Source organism: Bufo gargarizans, chromosome 4 (genome assembly GCF_014858855.1).
Source record: "Bufo gargarizans isolate SCDJY-AF-19 chromosome 4, ASM1485885v1, whole genome shotgun sequence".
Lineage (NCBI taxonomy): Eukaryota > Metazoa > Chordata > Amphibia > Anura > Bufonidae > Bufo > Bufo gargarizans.
Genome location: NC_058083.1, coordinates 183,376,418 through 183,389,100, shown reverse-complemented (window position 1 = coordinate 183,389,100; position 12,683 = coordinate 183,376,418).

Sequence of the window (12,683 nt, the reverse complement as noted above, 5' to 3'; positions counted from 1 at the left end):
TTTACACTGATGAGGACAGTATACTATATATATATATATATATATACTACAGAGGACAGTATACTACTACAGAGGGATCTGGATAGACTGGAGGCTTGGGCAGATAAGTGGCAGATGGGGTTTAACACTGATAAATGTAAAGTTATGCACATGGGAAGGAAAAATGCAAGTCAACCGTACATACTAAATGGTAAAACACTCGGTAACACTGACATGGAAAAGGATCTAGGAATTTTAATAAACAGCAAACTAAGCTGCAAAAACCAGTGTCAGGCAGCTGCTGCCAAGGCCAACAAGATAATGGGTTGCATCAGAAGGGGCATAGATTCCCGTGATAAGAACATAGTCCTACCACTTTACAAATCGCTAGTCAGACCACACATGGAGTACTGTGTACAGTTCTGGGCTCCTGTAAACAAGGCAGATATAGCAGAGCTGGAGAAGGTCCAGAGGAGGGCAACTAAAGTAATAACTGGAATGGGGCAACTACAGAACCCTGAAAGATTATCAAAATTAGGGTTATTCACTTTAGAAAAAAGACGACTAAGGGGAGATCTAATTAATATGTATAAATATATCAGGGGTCAGTACAGAGATCTCTCCCATCAGCTATTTATCCCCAGGACTGTGACTGTGACGAGGGGACATCCTCTGCGTCTGGAGGAAAGAAGGTTTGTACACAAACATAGAAAAGGATTCTTTACGGTAAGAGCAGTGAGACTATGGAGCTCTCTGCCCGAGGAGGTGGTGATGGTGAGTACAATAAAGGAATTCAAGAGGGGCCTGGATGTATTTCTGGAGTGTAATAATATTACAGGCTATAGCTACTAGAGAGGAGTCTTCCTCTGGATCAACTTGCGGGATAACAGGCCGAACTGGATGGACAAATGTCTTTTTTCGGCCTTATGTACTATGTTACTATGTTACTATAATCGGTGAAAGGTCCTCTTTAACATCACTCCCTCCCCAGCCCCATCCAACATACAGTCCCATGTAAATAACATCACTCCCTCCCACAGGCGCTTTTAACATACAGTCCCGTGTAAACATGACCCCATCCCCAGTCACCTCCAACATACAGTCCCATGTAAATATCATCCCTCCCTTCAGCCCAACATACAGTCCCAGTTAAATAACAACAACTCCCAGCATTGCTCTGCCTCTCCCTTCACTTACCTCTCCTCATGTAGCAGACATCACCACAGTTTCTTCCCCAGGACTTCTCGTCTTCACTGCTGTCCTCTCCTGCACTGGTCACATAATGGTAGCATCATCGCAGGTGCTTTTCAACCACTGCCTGTTTTACTGGTCACATGACCTGTGATGTCACCACAGGTCCTTCAGCTCTTCCAGTGCATTAGATTCAATGGTATTGCCGTCCTGAGGACTTACAGCTGTATCTAGCAGGCAGGCAGGACATTCATGGCTGTGGACAAAACATCAGGGGGCCAGGCCCTGAATGTTTTATCCTAGCAACTCTCCTGGTCTGACAGCTATTAAATGTGTATGGCCGCCTTAAAGGCGTTGTCCAGGTTCAGAGCTGAAGCTGGGCTTATCCCCATTTTCATCCTGATATAAGCATCGGAGCATTCCATGCAAATACATTTTGTACTGACCCCCTTTTTCTAGCAGTTTGTTCTGGAGGTGTGGCTGACTCCTGGAGGTGTGGTGGTCTCCATTGGTCTTGCACCCCTGACCGACCTCTCCGCCCTATAGGCTTTTTGGTACCTGCATTCTCTGGATTTATTGGAGGCCATTATGGCACATAACAGGTGGTATTTAGTGTTAGGTTCCCGTCTTATAGAGATCGCCTGGACGCCGGCGGACGGGCACAAATAATTTTGTATAAAATGTATTTGCCAAGAATCTAAAATTTCCAAAATAAGCGCAGCATTAGCACCAGAATGTTTTCTATTACTATGGCATCATTGTATGTTATGTGTGTTTGCAGAGCGCTGCTGCATTGTGGTTTGGACATTGTTCTTCATGACAGTCATAAATTTGAGTCAATATATTTAACCTTTATTTATTAAAAATTTACCAAAAATTTTGAAAAATTCACAATTTTCCTCATATCTCTACTTTATGTTGACATCATTTTGTAAATGTCATTTTATTTTTTAGGACTTTAGAGGCTTAGAATTTTTGAAGCAATTCTCAAAATTTGTAAGAAGATTTCCAAAACCCACTTTTTTAAGGACCAGTTCAGGTCTGAAGTCACTTTGTGGGGCGTACGTAGTAAAAACCACCCATAAATGGCCCCATTTTAGAAACTACACCCCTCAAGTTATTCAAAACTGATTTTACAAACTTTTTTAACCCTTTAGGTGTTCCACGATAATTAAAGGAAAATAGAGATAAAATTTCTAAATTTAAATTTTTGGCAGATTTTCCATTTTGATCCATATTTTTCCTGTAGCTCATTAAGGGTTAACAGCCAAACAAAACTCAATATCTATTAGGCCTCTTGCACACAAACTTCTTTTTTTTCCGTTTACGTTCCATTTTAATGGGTCCGCAAAAAAAAAAGGAATTTACTCCGTATGCATTCCGTTTCCATATTTCCATTCAAAGATAGAACATGTCCTATTATTGTCCGCATAACGGACAAGGATAGCACTGTTCTATCAGGGGCCAGCTGTTCCGTTCCGCAACAAATGGAATGCACACAGATGTCATCCGTATTTTTTGCGGATCACAAAACACTGAAAAAGCTATATGGTCGTGTGCAATAGGCCTTACCCTGATTCTGCAGTTTACAGAAACCCCCCACATGTGGTGGTAAACTGCTGTATGGGCACACGGCAGGACACAGAAGGGAAGGAGCGCTGCATGGTTTTTGAAGCGCAGATGCTACTGGACTGGTTTTTAGACCCCATTTTGGAAACTAAGGGATAAGGTGACAGTTTTGTTGGTATTATTTTGGGGTACATATGATTTTTGAATCTGACAGGTTATATCATGCGCAATTTTTATAGAGCAGATTGTTATGGACGCGACAATATCAAATATGTCAACTTTTTTGTTTGTTTCAGTTTTGCATAAAGCATATTTTTTTTTAAAGGGAACCTGTCACCGGGATTTTGTGTATAGAGCTGAGAACACTGGTTGCTAGATGGCCGCTAGCACATCCGCAATATACAGTCCCCATAGCTCTGTGTGCTTTTATTGTGTAAAAAAAAAAACATTTGATACATATGAAAATTAACCTGAGATGAGTCCTGTCCCTGACTCCTCTCATGTTCAGGACTCATCTCAGGTAATTTGCATATGGATCAAATCAGGGTTTTTTACACAATAAAAGCACACAGAGCTATGGGGACTGGGTATTGCAGATATGCTAGCGGCCATCTAGCAGCCCATGTCCTCAGCTCTATACACAAAATCCCGGAGACAGGTTTCCTTTAAATAGTTTTTGTGTCTCCATTTTCTGAATTCCATATTTTTTTCTTCTCATCATCTTGTGTAGGGGATTGTTTTTTGCAGAAAGAGTTGACGTTTTTAATGGTACCATTTTTGGGTACATACAGTCAGGTCCATAAATATTGGGACATCAACACAATTGTAACATTTTTTGCTCTATACACCACCACAATGGATTTTAAATGAAACGATTTGCTTTACCTGCAGACTGTCAGCTTTACCCGCAGACTGTCGGCTTTACCTGCAGACTGTCGGCTTTACCTGCAGACTGTCGGCTTTACCCGCAGACTGTCGGCTTTACCCGCAGACTGTCAGCTCTACCTGCAGACTGTCAGCTCTACCCGCAGACTGTCGGCTTTACCTGCAGACTGTCGGCTTTACCTGCAGACTGTCATCTTTACCTGCAGACTGTCAGCTCTACCTGCAGACTGTCAGCTTTACCCGCAGACTGTCAGCTTTACCTGCAGACTGTCGGCTTTACCTGCAGACTGTCATCTTTACCTGCAGACTGTCGGCTTTACCCGCAGACTGTCGGCTTTACCCGCAGACTGTCGGCTTTACCCGCAGACTGTCGGCTTTACCCGCAGACTGTCAGCTTTACCCGCAGACTGTCAGCTTTACCCGCAGACTGTCAGCTTTAATTTGAGGGTATTTACATCCAAATCAGGTGAACGGTGCAGGAATTACAGCAGTTGCATCTGTGCCTCCCACTTGTTAAGGGACCAAATGTAATGGGACAGAATAATAATCAAGAATCAAACTGTCACTTTTTAATACTTGGTTGCAAATCCTTTGCAGTCAGTTACAGCCTGAAGTCTGGAACGCATAGACCTCACCAGACTCTGGGTTCCATCCCTGGTGACGCTCTGCCCGGCCTCTACTGCAGCTGTCTTCAGCTCCTGCTTGTTCTTGGGGCATTTTCCCTTCAGTTTTGTCTTCAGCAAGTGAAATGCTCAATCGGATTCAGGTCCGGTGATTCACTCGGCCATTGCAGAACATTCCACTTCTTTCCCTTAAACTCTTTGGTTGCTTTTGCAGTATGCTTTGGGTCATTGTCCATCTGCACTGTGAAGCACCGTCCAATGAGTTCTGAAGCATTGGGCTGAATAGGAGCAGATAATATTGCCCGAAACACTTCAGAATTCATCCTGCTGCTTTTGTCAGCAGTCACATCATCAATAAATACAAGAGAAGCAGTTCCATTGGCAGCCATACATGCCCACGCCATGACACTACCACCACCAGGCTTCACTGATGAGGTGGTGTGCTTAGGACCATGAGCAGTTCCTTTCCTTCTCCATACTCTTCTCTTCCCATCACTCTGGTACTAGTTGAGCTTGGTCTCATCTGTCCATAGGATGTTGTTCCAGAACTGTGAAGGCTTTTTTAGATGTTGTTTGGCAAACTCTAATCTGGCCTTCCTGTTTTTGAGGCTCACCAATGGTTTACATCTTGTGGTGAACCCTCTGTATTCACTCTGGTGAAGTCTTCTCTTGATTGTTGACTTTGATACACATACACCTACATCCTGGAGAGTGTTCTTGATCTGGCCAACTGTTGTGAAGGGTGTTTTCTTCACCAGGGAAAGAATTCTTCGGTCATCCGAGTCTTTTGGTGTTGCTGAGCTCACCGGTGCGTTCCTTCTTTTTAAGAATGTTCCAAACAGTTGTTTTGGCCGCGCCTAATGTTTTTGCTATCTCTCTGATGGGTTTGTTGTGTTTTTTCAGCCTAATGACGGCTTCACTGATAGTGACAGCTCTTTGGATCTCATCTTGAGAGTTGACAGCAACAGATTCAAAACGCAAATAGCAAACTTGAAATTAACTCTGGACCTTTTATCTGCTCATTGTAATTGGGATAATGAGGGAATAACACACACCTGGCCATGGAACAGCTGAGAAGCCAATTGTCCCATTACTTTTGGTCCCTTAACAAGTGGGAGGCACCTGATTTGGATGTAAATACCCTCAAATTAAAGCCGACAGTCTGCAGGTAAAGCACATCTTGTTAGTTTCATTTCAAATCCATTGTGGTGGTGTATAGAGTCAAAAATGTTAGAATTGTGTCCATGCCCCAATATTTATTGACCTGAATGTATGATTTTTTTTTTTATCATTCAATATTATACTTTATGGGGCAAGGTGACCAAAAAATTGGTTATTTTAGCACAGTAATTTTTTTTTCTTCAATGGCTTTCACCTGAGGGTGTGATATTTTTATAGGGCAGGTCATTGCGGACATGGCAATACCTAATATTATATACTTGTGTCTGTGTCGTATGCTTTTTAAATTTATTTAACTTTTACACAATAAAGCATTATTGAAACAAAAAAAATTAGTTGTAGCTTCGGCTCATCAGCACCAATACATTCTAATACAGTACGGATCGGGAACTCAGTACAATATTACAACGAAGACCGAGACCTGAACGGGGACCGCTTTCTGCATCTTCTGTGACTTGTGGGAAATAAAAAAAAACAATCCACTTGCTCCTTCATCTTGTCATACTATCGCTGGAGGCCGCCAACTTATTTGTGTGCAACCCTTTATATTGCAGTACTGATAATTTGTGGATTATATGTTCTTCAGTGGAAAACCTTTTTACATTTTAATTTGCCTTTTTTTGTGTGCCCCTCCCCCATCCTTTTTTTTTTTCTGTGTCCTTAACCCTTTTTCAACATAAATTAAAAAAAAATAATTCCCCCCAAAAAGACTGTTAATGATGAGACCCCTGTGTTTATGGGAGGTATGAAGTCCACAGTTGAAGATGACTTTCCATCTGCCGTGTCGAATATTTGTTTGTTCTTCATCTAAACAACCTGAGAAAAAACCTTGATACGTATTTTCTCCTGATTCTGATGATTCTTCTAATAATGAGGGTCCTGAAGAGGAATAAGAAGGGCGGCAGAATGATGGTTCTGATGACGAAGGGGAGAGATGACATTGAAGACTTGATAGAGGCCGTTCGTAGCACTAGAAAAAAGAGAAGAGGTGAAAAGGGCCAAATTCACACAGGACAATGGGGGAGTTTATGAGGAGAGGACTATCTGAAGTCTGCGTTGTCATACTTTGTCACATTTATCAGATGTCTCATGTTACTTGATAAATTTGTCTTATCCTTGAACCAAGCTCCTCCAGTTTTCCTCCACCTCCTACTGGAGTGAGACTTTTTTAGTGACTTTAAAAAAAGTCTCTATTATAAATCTGTAATGAAACTCATTAACATAGCTGGCCACGCCCACTTTCCCATTACAAAACTGGAGTGACTTGTGTAAAAACATTTTTGCGCAAGCGAGTGCAAAAAGTCTCAAAAGCCCTATTTTGCAACTATTTGAGGCCAGAATTCTGGAGTGAAGGAATGATAACCATTCATGGTCCCCTGCAAAGATTAAAGGGGTTGCCTCACCTAAAACATTGGTGGTATATTACTACATTATGCCACCAATGTCAGATCAGTGCAGATTCCATTTCTGGGACCCCACCTATCTCTAGAACTGACAAGGACGGCTGTCCTCAAATTGTGACAAAAAGGACATCTCCTCCTTTAGAAGATGACCCACAGGTGAAGGACCCCAGTGACTGGAAGGCTGTAGGAATAAAACCTTGGAAACCATTGCAGTATTATTAAAGGGGATGTGCCCCTTCTTACCCACAGGATAGGGGATAAGTCAAGTATCTATCAGTAGGGGGTCCCACCAATGGTGCCCCCTCTAATCACTAGAACGTGGGCCCGTGTCCCTCCGTTTGAAGAGCACGGGTTGGAAGTGATGCCTTTTATTGGGGGACAGAATGGTGGACGTGGCTGGAGCAGGCTGATCTCACATCTGTTTAGGGTACATAATGATAAATGAAAGATTCTGATACAGCAGAACACCACCTGCCACCCGCACCACGATGATCATGTTTTATTAAAACCCCCTTTCCGGATCTCTTCTCCATTTCTTTAGATCTTTTCCTCTCCTTCCTTTTTTTTTCTTCCTCTTGGTGGTTTTCAGAAGCTCTAGTCAATCTTGGGCAGTGATGGCTGACCTTGGCACTCCAGCTGTGGTAAAACTACAACTCCCAAGATGCCCCCCTTGCTTGGCTGCTCCCAGAACTCTATAGAAATAAATGGAGCATGCTGGGAGTCGTAGTTTCACCACAGCTGGAGTGCCAAGGTTAGCCATCACTGATCTAGGGGATATAACGGGATGGGGGAGACTACAGAAAGAAAAATCAGCTTCGTGACTTTCTACTCCACATTATATGGTTACATATGCAATGTACTTAACGAAGACTAAAAAAAGTACTTTCTAATCATCCTCTACAAGGAGGACACCCACCATGTGAGGAAAGACACCTATGTGGATAGCCCAAACTCCAGGGTGAAGGCAGGGAGCTTCTGCCGGACCATCAAACACCATGGGGTTCACCTCCAATACCAATCACATCTACTTTATGATCTAAGAATTGTATATGGGCGGGGGGCAGTACGCCAGAAGGACCACCCAAGAGCTACATGTCCGAGCCAACCAGCATCGGAACACCATAAGGGCTTTCCGGACACTGCACACAGAACCATGGTTGTGACTCCTGGTGTATAAGCATCACCCCCATCGTCCCTGTTTTGGTCTATACTTTACATAGGTGTGAAGTCTTCCGTAGGAGTGAGGTCTATTGGATCCAGAAACTTCCTCCTCTTCAGCCCCATGGGCTCCATGACGCTGCAAAACAATTCTAGAACAACTAGGAAAACAGATGACGTGAAAGGAGCGTCTTCTCTGCTCCTTGGAAACGTGTCCTTTACTGGTTACACACAAAGGGCTCAGTTATCTTCTATATAATGTTGAATTTCTGTCTGCCTGTCCTATATTGTGAGGGATGAGAATCCATTTTGTATAAACATGTCCTCCATCTTGTTCATATGTGGGAAAAAAATAATTATGAACCAGCTGGCAGGACGTAGGGAGTCTCTGTGTATATAAATCAAATGCTCCCAGCTGCAAGGCCAAGGTAAGCAGCCCCCTCGCTTCCTTATCAGAGTCTGACAGACAAAAGAGAGTTATGCTCCTTGTTAGTTTGGGAGGTACTACTGAAGAACGTCAGCTTTGAGATAAGATGCTGCAGAAACGTTCTAATTTGTAGAATTTTTTAACCATTAAAGACTAATTCTGTTAGTACGGTGCGGAAGTATTGCGTTTTATGAATAACCAATCAAATCATTACTTTCGCTTTCCACCCCTTTGGCGGAGGCCAGATTTATCTATGCTTATCTGTAGTGTTATACAAATGTCTGCTTGTGTGGACTAAAGTAGAGAGAGGATCTGATTCAGCAGTGTGTCTGTGTCCGCTCTCTGAGCGCACCTAACGAAAACATCAATTTGGAATCCCGACAATCATAGAGGTGGGGGTTTTGCCCTAAGACTATCTGTCCTCTGTCTGTTCTTTATGCACGGCCAAACAACTGGACCAATTTCTACCAAATTTGGCACATAGGTACATCGGGTGCCCTGGAAGGTTTTTTTGTAGGTCTCCGCACTCCAAGATGTAAGATTCTTGAGATATTGCCAAAAAATGCAAATATGGCCCCATCACATGACCGATATTAGCCAATAGAAGCTTGCAGGTTTTTAATTCATATCCTAACTGACATACACACAGTTACATGACCCGTATTAGCCAACAGAAGCTTGCAAGTCCTCAGTCTTGACATATACACCAGATTTCCATAACAACTCAGACACTTTTCTAGATCACTTTTAAGGGTGCAAGATGCTGTGGAGGTCACTGTTAAGGAGGCAGGCTGCTGTAGAAATCAATGATAAGGGGGTGGAGCACTGTGGAGGTCACTTAAGGGGGCAGGCTTCTCTGGAGGTCATTGTGAAGGAGTGGGGTGCTGTGGAGGGCACTGTTAACCCCTTAGGGACACAGCCTTATTTCATCTTAAGGACCAGGCCATTTTTTGCAAATCTGACCAGTGTCACTTTAAGTGCTGATAACTTTAAAACGCTTTGACTTATCCAGGCCATTCTGAGATTGTTTTTTTGTCACATATTGTACTTCATGACACTGGTACAAATGAAGTAAAAAAAAATATTTTTTTTGCACAAAAAATTACCTAATTTACCAAAAATTTTGGAAAAATTTGCAAATTTCAAAGTTTCAGTTTCTCTACTTCTGTAATACATAGTAATACCCCCAAAAATTGTGATGACTTTACATTCCCCATATGTCTACTTCATGTTTGAATTATTTTGGGAATGATATTTTATTTTTTGGGATGTTACAAGGCTTAGAAGTTTAGAAGCAAATCTTGAAATTTTTCAGAAATTTACAAAAACTCAATTTTGAGGGACCAGTTCAGGTCTGAAGTCACTTTGCGAGGCTTACATAATAGAAACCACCCAAAAATTACCCCATCTAAGAAACTACACCCCTCAAGGTATTCAAAACTGATTTTACATACGTTGTTAACCCTTTAGGTGTTGCACAAGAGTTATTGGCAAATGGGGATGTAATTTGAGAATTTCCTTTTTTTGCCTACTTTTTCATTTTAACCAATTTTTTCCACTAACAAAGCAAGGGTTAACAGCCAAACAAGACTTTATCTTTAATGCCCTGACTCTGCTGTTTACAGAAACACCCAATATGTGGCCGTAAACTACTGTACGGCCACACAGCGGGGCGTAGAGGGAAAGGTGCGCCGTTTGGTTTTTGGAGGGCTAATTTTTATGGACTGGTTTATTTACACCATGTCCCATTTGAAGCCCCCTGATGCACCCCTAGAGGAGAAACTCCCTAAAAGTGACCCCATCTAAGAAACTACACCCCTCAAAGTATTCAAAACTGATTTTACATACGTCGATAACCCTTTAGGTGTTTCACAAGAGTTATTGGCAAATGGGGATGAAATTTGAGAATTTCATTTTTTTGGCCAAATTTTCCATTTTAACCCATTTTTTCCACTAACAAAGCAAGGGTTAACAGCCAAACAAGACTGTATCTTTACTGCCCTGACTCTGCCGTTTACAGAAACACCCAATATGTGGCCGTAAACTACTGTACGGCCACACAGCGGGGCGTAGAGGGAAAGGAGCGCCGTGTGGTTTTTGGAGGGCTGATTTTTATGGACCAGTTTATTTACACAGTGTCCTGTTTCAACCCCCCTAATGCACCCCTGGAGTAGAAACTCCCTAAAAGTGACCCCATTTTGGAAACTACGGGATAAGGTGGCATTTTTGGGGGGACTATTTTTAGGGTAAATATGATTTTTGGTTGCTCCATATTACATTTTTGTGAGGCAAGGTCACCAAAAATTTAAATTCTGAAATTACATCTCCATTTTCCATAAACTGTTGAGGAACACCTAAAGGGTTAATACATTTTGTATAATCAGTTTTGAATACCTTGAGGGGTGTAGTTTCTTAGATGGGGTCACTTTTAGGGAGTTTTTACTCATGGGGGGCATCAGGGGGGCTTCACAAGAGACATGGTGTCAATAAAAAAGGCCATCAAAATCAGCCTTCCAGAAACCATGTCGGTCCTTTCCTTTTGCGGCCTCCCTTTTACTGATACAGCAGTTTACGACCACAAATGTGGCATTTCTGTAAACTGCAGTATCAGGGTAATACATTTTTACTTTTGTTTGGTTGTTAACCCTTGTTTTGTTACCGGAAAAAATTGATTGAAATGGAAAAAAGTGCCAAAAATAGCGGTTTTGGCACAGTTTTTTTTTTTTTTAACCATGTTAATCTGGGGGGTTAGGTCATGGGATATTTTTATAGAGGAGATTCTTATGGACGTGGCGATACCTAATAGGTCTACTTTTTTTTACAATTATTTAGGTTTTTGACTATATTATCCTTTTTGATACAAATTTTTTTTTGGGATCTCTAAAGTCTGTGTCTTTTTTTATATTTTTTTTTAATCCGATTATCTTATGCGGGGGCTAATTTTTTGCGGGATGAGACGACAGTTTTATTGGCACTATTTTGGGGGCTATATGACTTTTTTATCGCTTGCTATTAAACTTTTTGTTATGTAAGGTGACAAAAAAAACCATTTTTGTGCACCTTTATATTTTTTTTCTGGACCGTGTTAATCTGGGGGGTTAGGTCATGGGGTAGCTTTATAGAGGAGATTATTACCGACGTGGCGATACCTAATATGTCTACTTTTAATAAATTATTTTAGTTTTTTTCGGTGTCTCAAGTCTGAGAACCAGTTTTTTTTATCCGATGTCAGTGCTAAATTGGGATACAAATTTAGTACTCCATGGAAGTGTGATACTCCCTGAAGCAATCGATAACGCAGAGGCCCGGATGATCGGGGCACGTGTCACATTGAGTTGTGGTGTCCTTCTGTATCCCCCTCCTGTGACACACTCTGCACTTTTTTTGGGTTCGTCCATTCTTTCCAGTATGGGGGACCACACCTGGAAAGTGTTGGCCAGGGACGATCCGGCGCCTACAGTTCCCAAGGTACTCCGGCCTGCTCTTTCCCGGTCCGAAAAGATCAGGGCCTTGAGGACTGCCTCATAGAATTGGAGGAATGTCCCTGTGCTGCCAGCGCTTCGGGATAGTACAAAAGAGTTGTACATGGCAACCTGCACCAAGTAGACTGCAACTTTTTTGTACCATGCCCGGGTTTTGCGCATGGCATTATATGGCTTGAGGACTTGATCCGAGAGATCAACTCCTCCCATATACCGATTATAGTCGACAATACAATCGGGCTTGAGGACCGTTGCCGCTGTACCTCGCACAGGGACAGGGGTGATGCCGTTACCATGAATTGTCGACAGCATAAGGACATCCCTCTTGTCCTTATACCTGACCAGCACGGGTCTCACCCCTGGGGAAAGGTACCTGGAGGGGGTGGGCAGGGAGGCTGCGTTGATTTTTCCGCACGGTCCCACAAGCGGACGTGGATCTGGCAGCAAGGGACTGGAACAAGGGGATACTGGTATAAAAGTTATCCACGTACAGGTGGTAACCCTTATCCAGCAGTGGGTATATAAGGTCCCACACAAGTTTCCCGGTAACACCCAGAGTGGGGGGACATTCTGGGGGTTGAATCCGGGAATCTCGCCCCTCGTATACATGAAATTTGTAAGTGTACCCTGAGGTACTCTCACAAATTTTGTATAGCTTCACGCCATACCTCACCCGCTTGGAGGGCACATACTGGCGGAAAATGAGTCTCCCCTTGAACGCAATGAGAGACTCATCAACCGCGACCTCCCTTCCAGGTACGTAGGCCTCCATGAATTTGGCCCCAAA